Raw genomic sequence first — 14,247 nt, 5'->3', positions numbered from 1 at the left:
TTAAAATGCTAATCCTGCTCATTAGTTGGAAAGTGCTTGTGAGAGGCAGAATATGACAACTTGCACCTGTTCAGTCCTGTAATTATCTCCCTAGAAACTGTACGATCAGCGTTTGCTGCTATTTGTAGTTGTAGACATGGAGAAGGATGGAAGAAAGCAAGCTGAAGCCCCAAGAGCCATCCAGTACCAACAACCACATAGGAACATCAAGAATAAAATGGTCTCTGTTTACAAACTCAGTGTTTCCAAAGTAATGTTTGGAAGCCCAGCAAATTCTGCAAAAAGGAAAGAGTTCACTTACTGTAGATGTCCTTCCATCGTTCCGAACCTGTTGCAATTAAAAAGAGAGAAAATAAATTGAAGACACCCATTTTTGATAGTGTTTTATTTCGTGTATTGAGGATATTGATTGTGATTTGGAAAACCTGTATTTTGCAGCTCTCTCTCCATGTATCCATGAGCAATTTTGAGAACAGAGGCACTGCCTTTAAAGGCAAAAAATTAGCACACATTTTCTCATTGGTGACTCTCCCCTTCTGTTTATGTTTACTTATTATTTTGATAATGATGAGGAGAGGGATATGAAAGGAACCAGCCAAATTAAATGTCTTAGTCAAATATATCATATTATTTCAAAGGATCTTTTTGACTATCAATTTCATCTCTACTTCTACAGAACATTATATCTGTGGCAGTCAGCCTTCACAGGGCCATCTTCACTGGCTTCATCCCAACATGATAGAAATCTTACCCTTTCTAGTGTACAGAATTCCTGAAGCCTCATAACCACCTATCAATTCACGTATCTCGATTACTTTAAGATTCATGCCCTAAAAGTCAACACAATTTTCTTAACATGACCCTATAATTATATATTTAATTATAAGGCTTACTTAAATAGGACTTCCTTTTCTCTTTGTGTGTTTTTCTTTTCAAAAACAAGTAAGTTCTACATAATCACCTATGTGGAGGCAGACATACTCTTTTTTTTAAAAAAGTTTTCAAACAGTATTACCAAGTTAATTAATTTATTCATTTAAAAAACCATTTCCTTTATAACATCCATTGTGTGGCTTGCATTCTCTTTGAGAAGGGCTGTATAAACACACAGGATAGTTTAAGTGGGTAGCCATAATTCCATAATTTGTTGTACCTTCTTGTCTCAAGGGTTTCCCCTCCCCTGCCTTCCTTCAGCTTCTTTCTAGAATAACAGGGCCATTAAGGGGGAAATCTCTACAGTGAAACATTGAATAATGATCTAGCGGGTTGGTAATAACAACAACAACAACAACGCAACTCTTAGCTTAAGCAATTGAACCGTGTCTGGAGTTTTGCATGGAGCAAATCCGATTCAAAGCTATTCCTATAATATTCCCTGCTCTAATCCTTCATGTATCAAAAGCACAGCAAAGTCACTGGGGAAACTAGCTCACGATTGAGAGGAAGAAGAGACTTACTGTAAGCTTTCCCAAAGGGAAGAGGAAGGAGCCCGAGAGAAGAAAAGGACCTCCTGACGCTTGGATTCAGGCAGAGGGCTCTTGCCTAGCACTTTCCCTGTCACTGCCTTCCAGGAACTAAAGCATCTGCACTTGTATGCTCTTAAACTAATTTATGGTGGGAATTATATTTTGGCTTGTCAACTCTCAAGCCATAAAACAAAGTTTATTGGAATCACGTGCTTCGAAAGAGCCACTCAGGACTTATCTCGACGGAACAATAAATAACCTCCAGCTTTAAACTTTTATTCACTTAAATAAAGAGGGCCTGGAAGAAAAAGAGAAAGGGGGGGGGGGTGACGACTCTGTGTTCTACGGGATTTCAGTAGTCCAAAATAGCAAGGATCATGCACGGGAGACATGAGTGTGGGCGTGCGTGTGTAGCGGTTAGGCCAGGCTTTTAAAAATAGTTGTGTGAAGAAAGCAGCCAAACTGGCAGTCTAACTCGCCCCTTAATTGCATTTGAGGAAAGAAACGTGTGAATTCCACTGTGAGTGAGTACCGATTCAAAGTTTATTTGGATGAATACGTATGGGAGGGGGGAGGACATTTTAAGTAACCCTGAAAGTCCATCAAATCTGTGAGATCCTCTCAGCCGCCCGCCACCCCACTTTTTCCTACTGTCAGGCCTTGGACACTTTGGCTGGAAGTCTAGGGGGCTGTGATGCACACTCTGATTACTCGAAAATGACCACATTCAAGTCTATAGGATGATGATGATGATTTTTAATGGTTGTGGTGTGAACGGTTCGTGGCTTGCTGAGGCGGGCAGAGCGTGCAGATTTCTGTTTCCTAAGCAACTGCTGAAAGTGGGTCCCTCAGAGGAAGGAAAAAACGATGAAGCAGGTATTGGAACCGCCATGTTCAGAGGCAGTGTATCTGTCTGAACAGTAAACCCTGGGTAGGTGCAAGCGGGAGGGAGGCTGTCACTTCCCTGCCTGGGCAGCATCCTGAAGGGATCTGGCTGGCCGCTGTTGGGAGCAGAATATTGATCGACAGGGATCTCGCAAACCAGTTTTGAGGTTCTTATTGTAGATCGCCTCTTCTGGGCTTTCCCCAACAGACCAAACTGTTTCAAAGCGCGCGCGGGGCGGGGGGAACAGGACTTGTAAAAGTGGCAAGATGGCGAAGCCCGATTCCTGTCGCCACCCCTACCCCTACCCCTCCTCCCGAAAACTTTGATGGCTGAAACTTTAAGGAGGGTTATAAAGCAATAAAAGAAGTCTGGTGTGAACAGAAAGGTAGGGCGGCGGGGGGGGGGGGAGCGAGAAGGAGGGGTCAGCGAGCCAAAGCGGATTTTAAAGAGCCTTCTTTCTAAAACAGAGCAAGTCAAATGTCCCTGCGAGATCAACCTTTTGCTTGAAAAGCTTTGCTAATTGGTTTATTTACTTAAAATAGTGGTAAATGATTCTCCAGTTGTGTAGGTCCATAGGCAATATTGACTGAATTCATGTCAATAATACTTCAAAACATTTTTTTAAACCCTCACAAGAGCCTTCTGTAATTTAAAAAGAGCGGACAGAAGTATTACTACTACTATTACACTTATATCCTGCCTTTTTTCTTTTTGCAAGGAACCCAAGGCGGCTTACATAGGCCTCCTCCTCTCCTGTTTAACCTCACAACAACCCTGTGAGGGAGGTTAGGCTGAAAATCAGTGATAGGCTCAAAGTCACCCAGTGAGCTTCGTGGCCTAGTGGGGACTAGAACCGGGAACTCCCGAGTCCCAGTCCAACATTCTAACCACTACACCACACTGGCTAAAAGTTTGGAGAAGATCCCGCACCCTCTTCCCGCTCTTGTCACGTGAATTGATCTCGTTATTTGGGAAATGACTTCCCCATGAATCAGAAAAATGATTTATGAACATTATTCCAAGTACGGATGTAGAATAGATGCATAGCTATAAAGCTTAAGCTCAGAGGGACCATTTAGGTGAGCGGGACTTTTGTCAACACTCACAGCGGAGGTCAGGACTGAATACAGGACAAGCATCAACGGTCACTCAGGGCTGACTTTCACCTGATAGCAACACTGACTTCTTTTAAAGGTTCACTTGACAAGCATTGGATCCCGGGAACCACTTGAAAATGTGTGGAGGTTGACATATTTTAGACTGGGGTAGCCAACCTGGTACCTTCCAGATGTTTTGGACTACAGTTCCCATAACCCCGATCATTGGCAGTGCTGGCTGGGGTGATGGGAGTTGTAGTCCACAAATCTGGAGGGCTGAAGGCTGTCTACTCCTCGTTTAAAGGAACACCCACTCAGCCATCGTGGACACATTACTCAAAAGTTCCAATGGAAGCAAGTGAACTAACATCAAGGGGGCAGGGGTGTTACTTTCCTGTAATGGCTCGTATCCAGACGTTGTCATGCTTGGGACTTACGTTAGTCATGATTTTAATGGGTCTACTTTAAGCGCAACCACGTCTGGCTACAACCCCATGTGTACAGAACCCAGGTTTGGTCCAAATATTTGACTTTAAAAGATGCCTGGCTCTGGCTCTAAACCCAAGTATAACCGTTTTCAATGAAGAGAAGGCAGGTTCCAGTCCATCAGCCGCTTACTCTTAAGTAGACCCTCTCATATCCCATTTTATTCTGTGAGACACCTTCAGGAATACTGCGGAATAAATGCTCAGAAGCCTGGCTATGTTGGGTTTCTTTCTACATGTTTTGCAAGATGATCAAATAACATTATTTTCGAATAAAAGAACCTGTCTAAGGAAATGAAGATTCAAACAATGCAAAACTGAAGATCGAAGAAAATTTCCCAAGCAACTGGGAACACAAAAGCCCAAATACAAACCAATCTTCCTGGGGCATGGATTCGGAACAGGAAACTGTAACGAAGCTGTGTAGTAAGCGAGACCGTTGGTACACTGTGACCTATACAGTTAATAATCTGGAATACTACTTGCGTTAAAGCCCGTTGAAACACGATCCACTTTATGTGGATTGACTGACACTGATCGATTTGACTAGAGTTGTATGGAATCAGAGTTGTACTTTCAGATAAGCTTACGGGATCGTCTGTCTAGTTACAGTAGCTTTTTTCAGCCAACAAATTTAATAGAAGCTAAACCTGCTGAAAATCCACTCTGGATTAACTAGTTTGTGAAAGGGATTATTTTTGTGACCTGTGCGCCCGACCCCCGCAAAAAGAACAACAGCAACAACAACAAGGAACATCATATTAGAATGATCTCAAGATAAGACTAGGATCCTGGAGCTTCCCCCCCCACCACACACGTGAGGTTTAAATAGTTTTAAACTAAATCTAAAACAAATGGCTAAAATACACTGGAATATTCCCTTTCCACTATCTTGCATGGACAGCACTCACACGTGGTAGGAAGGCTCAAAGGTGCACATGGAAGGATCTATTACCCCCTCATATGCATGGCATATGGGGGATCCAACCCACAGGATTTACAGCAGTAGTTTGACTCCATTGAATTCAGTGGGACTTGTAGCAGGATCTGGAAACACTTTTAGGCTGGAAAGCTGCAATTGGACACCATGCAGGATTCCAGGCTTGGACGTTATCTCTCACGGCTCTCAATGTGGCTTGCTTCCATGACACACCCATAAAAATTGGTTTCAGTCCAAGTACTTCCACTTAACTGGGTTGTTGATCCTGAGGACTACGACACTGAATCCTGGGGACATACTCCCAGCACTAGCACTTTTGGATTGTACCCGATGTTACTCCTATTTAGAGCAAACCCATTGAAATGAATGGGACTTAAGTTAGACTAACATTGGATGCCACCCTTTGAATATGTTCAGAAGCAGCCTTGCCAAACATGGCACCCTCCAGATGTTTTGGACTACAACTCCCATTATCCCCAGCCAGCATGGCCAATGATCGGGGACGATGGGGGTTGCATATGTGTGCATTGCACACATATGGAAGGCACCACATTGGGGAAGGCTGTTCTGCAGTGAGTGACCCTTTCGGATCTTCATTTGGAGATGAGTCTATTGTGTAGCAACCCCTCGGCAAAGGTCCTTCGACTCAGAGAAAAAACGGCCAGAGGACTTTCTGGGAGTGGTCCCCAGGTTCAATGACATCAGAGTTCTAGGCCAGTTTTCCCCAACATGGTGCCCTCCAGAAATTTTGGACTACAATTCCCATCAGCCCCATTCAGCATGGGAATCCTAGGAGTCATAGCCCCAAACATTTGGAAGGTGCCAGGTTGGGGAAAACTGTTGTATGTGGACATGTAAACTCTCCATGCTAACAAGACTCAAGAGAGGTGCTTGGCTCCTGCCTTATTGGCCTAGTTGTCACCAAGGTACCACTTTGTTGTCCCAGTCACATGACTGAAAGCTCCTCCTCCAGCCAAAATAAAATGTTAAAAATCCTGCATATATGAATTTAAATAGTTGATCTAGAACCCTTCTCCATGACATCTAGTGTTTGTTTGTTTGTTTGTTTAATGCCGGGAATTCTGTTGGTAGGAAGGTGCATTCTATCATGCAGTCTCTGAAACTGAACAGCCAAGAAAGTTTGCCACTGGTGCTTTGAGATGCAGAACCAGTAGGATGCACCATCTAGCATACACTCCCTTCTGCACCTCAAATTGCCTGTCTGTCTCCTGTTTTTGCACAAGGTGAGCATTTAGACTTGCGATCTCACCTTCATACACTTTTCATATAGGTCGCAGTAGAATGTCTTAATTTAGGGTTGGCCCAAGACATTATGCTGGCTGACACAGAGCAGAAAATCCCCCCCTCCCCCAAAGTCAAGATGCATAGTACCCAAAGCCAGCCAGGTTATTTTGGCACCTGAGACAGAAACTTTGATGAGCACCTCTCCCCATCTCTGGCAGTAAAAATATAATAAAATAACAAGTGATTTGCTGCCCTTTCATTGCAATCACTTCCCCCTGATCTCAGATGTGCACTAGGGACTTTGGTACCCAGCAATGAGGAAAAGGCACTCTGTACATGTTCAGAGTGTCTCTATTTTCCCGACTCTTGGCATAACAAACAAATTCCACTGGTCATCCCTGTTGATTTCTGCCTAAAATGCACTTCACTGCAATGCTTTGTGAATATGGAATAGGTGCTAGTTGTATCTCTGCCTTCTAGAGGAAGACACTAAAAATTTGATTTTTATCTGTCTTTTTTTTTTAAAAAAGGGCTACAATTGGGGAAGTGAGGAGCCATGAACTAAGCAGCCACCAAAGGTAACATCCTGGGGTTCGGTAATGACGATTTTCACAGAAGAGACAGAGCGGTGAAGTGGGAGTTCCCAGGTTCAAATTCCTACTTTCAGTCACTTACGTGGTGACCCTGAGCCAGCCATAGTCTTTTAGCCTCACCTACCCCACAGGGCTATTGTGAGGATAAAACAGAGTGTGGGGTGGGCTGGGGCGAACCGTGTACACAGAGTTGAGTTCTTTGGAGGAAAGGCGGGAGTGTAAATCTAATCAGTAGTAAGAAATTCAGATTAAAAGTATGAGATGCAGAGTAGAAGAGGGGACCACTCACAGGTACACAAAGGACGTTGAGAATTGAGATCCAATTCAGAAGCTTCCTTTGAGAGGCGGAAAGAAAGGTGCTAGGAAGGAGATTTTGTTTTTTCTCTGCGCAAGCTTTCTGCTAAATCAAAATAAACTCGTACTAGGTCGTGATCAGAATGCCAGCACAAATTACTTGGTTATTTCTCAAAACGATGAGTGCATAAGAAGTCAGTTCAGCTCCTTTGCACTAAGCCACACAATTCAGGATAAATGCCTCCAGTGGAAATTGGCAAGAGGTTTAATGCTCCGAAACCACAAAAGGAGGAAATAAGGCAAATGAGCTGTGGGAGGAGATGACGTGGCCTTTCATTAATGTGGTCAAGAATACATCAGCGGAGAGGAAACGCAGAGAGTTCTCAGGTGAAAAATTAGAGCTTTGAAAAATGGTTCGGTTCAAAGCGAATTGTGTACTGAAAAGCCTTAAAAAGGGCCGGCCGCCGAGAAGGCACGTGCAAAGGACAGGACAACTGCGTTTTTATTCCGCTTCCCTCCAAAGGGGCTGAACAAAAGCGAAACCCTCGAAAAAGGAGATCAAGTAAAAAATCAAGCGGTTGAACTCTTTGGGTTAATGCAAACGGGATTCAAAGCTGAGGAAGTGTGTCAGCAAGGCAATACCTTCACCAGCCTGGTGCCCTCCAGATGCTTTTGGACTACAACTCCCATCAATCCTAGCCAGCATGACCAATGATCAAAGTCGGGTGTAAGACAGGCTGGGGAAGGCTGATATAGACATTGACTTGGAAGTAAGGACAATTGTTTTCAGTACAAACTGCTTCATGGCACCGATGCTTCTGGATCACAGCCTGAAGAGAAACTACAGACCCAAAATCTACATTCTGGAAATCTGGTGTATTCCCTGCACAACTGCTACGAGTGTGTGTGTGTGTGTGTGTGTGTCCATAATCTGCTGAGTCTGTTTTATTTCTTTAGATTTCCTTTGTAGCATTGTTCCCCGCCGCCGCTGCCCCCCAATCAGGATCTGTCACCCGCCTACTTTAAACTGGGTCATTTAATTTCATCCAGTTTTACAGATATACACATTCACTCGATAGACTTAAGACCACAATCCTGCTCACAATTACTAGGGAGTAAATCCCGTTGAACTCATTGGGGCTTTTTTCTGAGGAATGTTCCCACGACTGCCATTCCTTGGAAATAAGCTCCAGCGAAATCAATCGGGCTCGCCTCTGATGAAAGGTGCAGGATTGATCGGACATGGTTCTGTAGCAGGAGACAGGCAATAGGTACGTCGATTTCATATTGGACGAAATTCCGTTGGGAAATGCTAGCCAGGTTTCGAGTTTCACAAAGCTCTTCCTCATTCCAAGAGCTAGTGATGAGATCCGGGTAGAGCTCCCAAAAGTATCGTCTTTGATCAACAGACATTTGCTCTGATGGTCCCATTTTGTGTTTCTAATAAAAACTGGCATTTCTTTTGGAATGTGGATCCTATTGATTCATATGCTTGATGGCGGCAGCAGCATTTGTATCGACCAAGACCACTTTATGAGAACAAACTGGCTGCTTGGACTACAATTCCCAGCATTCCTAACCACTGGCAATGCTGGCAGAGGCTGATGGGAGTTGAAGTCCAAAGCATCTGGAGTGCACCAGGTTGGGGAAGGCTAGACTAGCATTCTGGCTCCAACAGATCAATGTTAGCCCCATTCATTTAAATGGGTTTACTCTAAGTAGGAGTAACACTGGATATAACTCTAGGCTCTGAAAACTTACAATCAGGGCATGGGAGTGATGGCCTTCCTATGTTCCAGCAGTCTTCCTCAACCTGGTGCCTTCTGGGTGTGTTGTTGGACTATAAGTCCCATCATCCTCAGCTAGCATGCCCATGCTGGCTGGAGAAGATGGGAGTTGTAGTCCAACACATCTGGAGGGCACCAGGTCGGGGGCAGACTGTCCCTCAGGAACTTCTCCAGCAGTTGACACTCAGAGGTATGTTAACTCTATGCTTGGTGTTTGAGAAATATAGCTATGCCTGACCTACTCAGAGAACCTAAAAATGAAGCCCGAAAGTAAAGCTAGCAGCACGGGATGTGTGGTTATTAAGATCCTGAAGTCAGATGCTCTGACCCAGGAGAGGAGAGGAAACGTTGCAAGGGATGGCGAAGAACAGGCGTTGCAGGTACAAATGGTACTTGCTTAAGCAGAAGAAAGGAAGAGGTAGAGAAAGGACAGGATGGCTGTGTGGCACAGAAGGTCACTCTCGGACAAGTACTTGTGTCATGACTGTGGAAGGTGAACCTTGAAAGAGTCACATGAATGAGGTTCGGGTGGGGAGACAGACGGAAAAGAAAGGCTAGGTGGGCAATTTGTTTTTATCACCTCCTTTTGGGGAGACCGCAAGCCAACGGACCAGGAGCCTTTCAACAGTGTGGAAAAAGAAACTTTTGAGAGGAATGGCTGCCATTTCGGGGTCCAACAGAGATCAAAGAGAAAGCAAAGGAAGCAGGAGCAGAACAACATCAAAGCCCAGACAGATTATGACCCAGTGGAGTAACTAGCTGTGACCACTTGTTTGCCACGGCACAAAAGGCCATCTATACAGCCTCATAAATGGGCTGCACTTGAGGGTGGAGGAGGCTGGCTCTCTGGGCACTGGGTCAGTGGGAGAACCTGGGAGGAGTGTGGGATTAGGGCCCATTCCAATGATGAGTTTTATGGGTAGCTGTAATCCACCCTTCATCTGGTCTACCGAGGTCTTTGCGCTACACCCGCAGGCAGGTGGGTGGAGAAGCACCAGGAGTGATGTGGCAGTCCTATGCGCAGCTGCATGCAACTTGCAAGTCCTACTGAAGTCAATGGGATTTGCTTTTAAAGATGAGGCTGTGAAGTTCCTAAAGGCTTGGCAGATGAACGGAGGTGCAGTCCTTATTGACCTCAACAGGGTGGCCTTGGCAGATCTACCCTGCGAACTCTGTCCAAAGAATGTGCAGGCAAACCCTGTCACATTGATTTGGAGGAGGAGGTTCCACTGATTTCAGTTGGGATTTGCTCCCAAAGGAGGGTTACACAGGATGGCAACCTTGCATGATCTTATGCATGTTTTCTCGGAAGTAAGTTCTATCAATATCAATGAGACTTGCTGCACAATCCTGTGCATGTGTACTCGGAAGTAAATCCCACAGAGTTCAATAATCCAAAATCCACAGTTGGGCACTTTATTAGGACCAGCCAGAATTCTGCAAAAATGTGCAGGCTTTCAAAGTTCTCCAGAACGCTTCATCAGGCTAGATCAGCTTTCCCCAACCTACCCTTCAGATATTTGAACTTTGACTCCTATCAGCCCTAGCCAGACTGGCCAATATTCAGGAATGCTGGGAACTGTAGCCCAAAACATCTGGAGGGCACCAAGTTGGGGAAGGTACCAAAAGCCCCTTTTGGCCTGACTAAGAGTTTTGGAGAATTCAAAAGCTTACACATTTTTGTGAAATTTTGGCTGGTCCTAATAAAGGTATTGCCTCACTGTGGATTTTGTGGTTTCCCCCCCTCATAGACCAGCACGGGTATCTTTACTTTTAGAATTCAATACGACACGCCCAGATAAATGTATGTAGGATTGCAGCCGCAGTAACTTTCTCCAGATCAGAACCAAGAAAAGTAGAATGTTTTGACTTTAGTTTCATCTGCTTAGGCTTTTCCCCTTCCCCCAAAAGGAGTGTGGGAACGGTAGTTCTCTGAGAACGCTAGGGAAGTCCCAGCCTGTTCATGGAACTACAACTCCCAGCATTCCCAGGTTTGTAACTGTTTAAAATGGTAGCTTAAGCAAGCAAGCGACTACTCTGACCAGAAAGAGGGACCATCTTTCCAAAATTCGCCCATTTTGAACTCTGTGACCCTTGGTTGGGGAGTGGGGAGGGAGGGAGAGAGAGAGAGAAGGAAGTCCTCTAGTCCAGAGATCTATGGTTTCACGTCAATTTCTTCTTTGAAGCAGCTGAAAAGTTGAGACAGGGAGGGAGAGAGGCTTCCAGGGGGAGTCCATGTCCTTGACAGTAATGCTCTGCCTACCGTCATAAAGACGGTGGGTCCCTGCATTGTGAAAGATCTCGCTCTGCGTCTGAGGGCAGGGTCTTAAGACACAAGAGCTGCGAGGCTTGTCCTACAGCGCCTTCTCCTGGACGAGTGGCCCGACCACACTCAGGAGTGGGCGGGGTGGGTGGTGGGTGGGAAGGCAGTGGCGGTGACAGGGAAAGTCTCCTTGCGACAGGTTCCCAAATCAGATGTAACAGGATTAGAGGGGAGGGGAGACGAAAGGAAACAAGGAAACGGGCGATTGTTAGAGACAGGAGGGAATCCCATCTGGGAAATAAGTAGGAGCTCGAGGATGAAACTGCGTTCGAGTCTAGGGCTTCTTAGACCGGCTTTCCTCACGACCTGGCGCCCTCCAGATGCTTTGGACTGCAACTCCCATCACCTCCAGACAGCACGACCAATCGCTGGGGATGATGGGAATTGTGCCCCCTCAACTCATCTAGAGGGCACCAGGTTGGGGAAGGCTGTCTAGAGAAATCAGTGTCTTCAGAAGATTGGTGATTAGACTGTCACTTCAGAGTAAAAAAAAAAGCTACCATCCTGAGCCCAGTCATATGTGTCTGTGTGCAGAACGGCAGCATTAACACTCAAGGGATCTCTTCCCCCACCCCGCCCTTGCCCTCAGCCTCCCTTTTAGGTAAAAAGGAAAAGTACATACATATAACTTGAAATAATACTATTTACTGTTGAAAGAGAGGAGTCAGTTCACTAAAAGACACGCCCGCTTCTCCTTTGAATAGGTTTGCTCCAACAGAGTGTTGAGCAGGAAACGCATTGGTGAGTGGTTGTGTTCCTTGATACCCTGATGCCCCGCTGAGGTTCTGAAAAAATGCAGCTGCGATTATTAAGGGCGACATGGGGGCGGGGGTAGGACTGAAGGTAGGCATGTAGAGCTGCGGGTGCACTGAGCTGCCCTCACCCTGGCCACGCTGCGTCCAACACAGGACTGCAAAGGGACACAATAAAAGGAGGAATATATGACGGAGCAAACAGGAAGGCAGGAAACGCGGGTGCCGGTCTAGAGGCAAAACGGGCCTCTAACTCCAATCAAGACATGTCACCACACTCTGACATCCTGACTGGTCCTTTGCTGGCCCCTAGAGCAGTGCCATTGACTTCAAGAACACTCCACCAGCAACACTCCTCTGTTCTACTCAGAGCGAACGAAGGCCTATTTGTCTGCCCTTCTCTGACTCTTGAAATGGGCCAAAGGGGCAGATTAGCCTTTAAAATGCAGTCTGACAGAGAACCAAAGAACTGATACAGCAAACAACACAGAAGCCCACATTTGTGGGCAGGAAGTAGTCACTCCTCCAAGCTAAGAGTCATAATCCAGTGCCATTCGCACTAAACCAGGTCTGACTACACGGGATTGTGGTCAGGGGCTGCTGCTGCAGCGTCAAACCCACCTGCATGCTGGGAAATCCTACTGACAGGGACTTCAAAAACCATGAAAGGGCTGCAGCATGTCTTTGTTCTAAACCTCATCCCCATCAGTGCCAGGATCCCCGTATGATGCTTTGAAATGGACTGGCATAAAAGGATATCATATTTATCGTCATCATCTTAAAATCCCACAGTTTGGCTAATTCATTCAGAAAATATAGATTTTTGTCAGCTCGCTGGGCAGATTTATTGACTATCCAAGAAGCTAATCCTAACCCAAACCCACCCACCCCCAACCTCGATTTTTACATCCATCCATCCTTCACTCTATATATGTAAACAAGAGAAAACTGTGGGACAATAATGGTAACGTGACCTCATCAGAAAGAGCTCTGAAACCATGGTAGTTTTTCCTTCTCCTAAGTACCTGACACTCCTCCTCTTTCCACTATTTTGCAAGCTCCTCAACCGTCCCCCCTTATTTCCCCTTTCCCCATGACAGCTGGAAGAAGCCCCTGTTGCTCCAAGTAGATAGATCCTCCTCCAATTCACAAGTGTTTCTTGGAGACTGCCTGTCTTGCTTCTATTTGAAAGGTTTGGAGCAGGAAGACACCAGCCTCCATCCATCCTATTAAACTAGCTATTTGATGATAGTTCCTTTTTAGAGACAGGCACGTTTTCAGAAGTGGCTCAGGGCGAGGCATCTTAATTAGATATTATCTCTAGGTTGATGGGCTGCTCTGTCTTGAAGCTCTACCCCCTAGACCAGACGAAACGTTTATGGTGGTTCCTTTCCCCCCTTCACTTCCTGTTTTTAGCTCTAACACTGGCAGTGAGAGCATTCAGTGCCGCAATGCAGCAGAGCTGTAAATACCTTTAACAGCTGCCTGCCAGCCAAGGAGTGAAATACTGTCTTTGTTCAGATTCTCTCTCCCACCCCCAGCTCCAGGACCTCATAAAGCAGCCCATAAGAAATATAGTTCACTGGGAAAAACACACACACACACACACAACGCAGTTAAATAATAAACACAGTGAACTTTTTTTAAAAATATGCCAGAGCTTTGAGGAATATATATATATGTGAGTGTGTGTGTGTGTATATATATATATATATAGCATTGAGCATTATCCCCGTTATATGCAAAGGATCTGCAGAACACATAATCAGCACATGAATTTGTGGTTTTCCACCAGTGAAATTACCCTCAACATGTTGGCTATGTTTCCCTTACACAAGCTGTTGCCTTATTTTCCATTTTAATGGAGGAGTTAAACTATTCCCGTTGGTCCTTGGGAACATTTCCCTTACTGGATGAGTAAAACTGGGTCCTACGGGGTTTGAGTTGATGCGTTAATTTTATGAATCCCCTTTTAAAAATGAAATGAGTTTAGCACACAGAAGAACCCCGACCCTTGCGCAAATTCAGTGGGTTTTCAGTGGAGCTTGGAAGTACCATTGAACTGGGGGTACTTAATTCCTAGTGAATGTACGCAAGATGGCCAGACTATAAGTGTGTTTAGGATTGAGGTCTAAGCTGGAAAAATATTGTCTTGAAATCAACGAAACTTTCTTTCAACGAATGGAATGTATTCAGAAAAAGGATGCTAGGCACAGGGTTTTTTCAATCCAGTTCTCTACTCACTTAAGCCTAATAACTTCGATATATTCTGTTTCAATCACTTAGATTTGTATAGGGGATTTAAAAAAAAAACACCTTTACATCCAAGTACTTTATCTTAATTGGGCTATGGATAGGGATGGACATGCAGTTGAATAA

General features: G+C 45.1%; 1 protein-coding gene across 1 annotated transcript in view; it reads right to left on the bottom strand.

Annotated features, from left to right (window-relative positions):
* Positions 1–14,247, bottom strand: part of HOXD3 (homeobox D3) — a 50,623-nt gene that overhangs the window by 34,281 nt on the left and 2,095 nt on the right. The window contains exon 2 of the mRNA XM_084813691.1: positions 302–328. The gene's annotated coding sequence lies outside the window, so the exon portion shown is untranslated. The remainder of the gene's footprint in view (positions 1–301; positions 329–14,247) is intronic.

The sequence above is a fragment of the Heloderma suspectum genome, chromosome 1, assembly GCF_057233095.1.
Source record: "Heloderma suspectum isolate Gila_16-S chromosome 1, 16-S_ref, whole genome shotgun sequence".
In the NCBI taxonomy this organism is placed as follows: domain Eukaryota; kingdom Metazoa; phylum Chordata; class Lepidosauria; order Squamata; family Helodermatidae; genus Heloderma; species Heloderma suspectum.
Note: the sequence above shows the minus strand (reverse complement) of the source record. Positions and strands in the feature narration are given on the sequence as shown.